Raw genomic sequence first — 607 nt, forward strand, 5'->3', positions numbered from 1 at the left:
AATCTTGTGAAACTTTCATTCTTGCATTATTTGATAAAGCCGCTGAAAGCATACAATGACTCATTATACAACCAGTCCAACCTTTCTTATCCAATATAAACTGGATACTGCTAATAGTTATATTAAAAGAAGCCTTTAAAAAATAATATAATTTTATATGTATAGTCTATACATGAGAACAATTTATATTTTACCAAAGCAATTTTTCAGTTTTATGGAAAAGGGAAAAAAAGCATTGATAAAATCATTTTAAAAATCATGAATAATCAATATTCATTATTATACATTCTGTATTACTGCATGTTAAATATAATATTCCATACAATTTTCACTCACTGTGACTAGGTAACAGATTCACAAAGCATACCCTTAAAATGTAACTTCTCTCTGTACACGATAAGATAGTATATCTTTTCTAGACCTTTGAAGTTATATTGCTTTCTTGCCATTGGTGTAAGCAACACTGTCTCCTTATTAGTTAATTCAATTAGCACCACTGATGCTACCTAAAGAGAAAAGATGAAGAAAATATATATGTTCTATAGAAGACATTGCTAGATTTTTGTAGAGGACTAGTTCTTTGGATACTGTATAAAGAAACATGAGC

General features: G+C 28.5%; 1 protein-coding gene across 1 annotated transcript in view; it reads right to left on the minus strand.

The window, feature by feature from the left end:
- LOC119594767 (dehydrogenase/reductase SDR family protein 7-like) overlaps window positions 1–607 on the minus strand; it is a gene marked incomplete at its 5' end in the record, with an annotated part of 10,645 nt that continues 10,038 nt past the window's right edge. The window contains 1 exon segment of the mRNA XM_037943859.1: window positions 1–607.

Source organism: Penaeus monodon, chromosome 34 (assembly GCF_015228065.2).
Source record: "Penaeus monodon isolate SGIC_2016 chromosome 34, NSTDA_Pmon_1, whole genome shotgun sequence".
NCBI lineage: Eukaryota > Metazoa > Arthropoda > Malacostraca > Decapoda > Penaeidae > Penaeus > Penaeus monodon.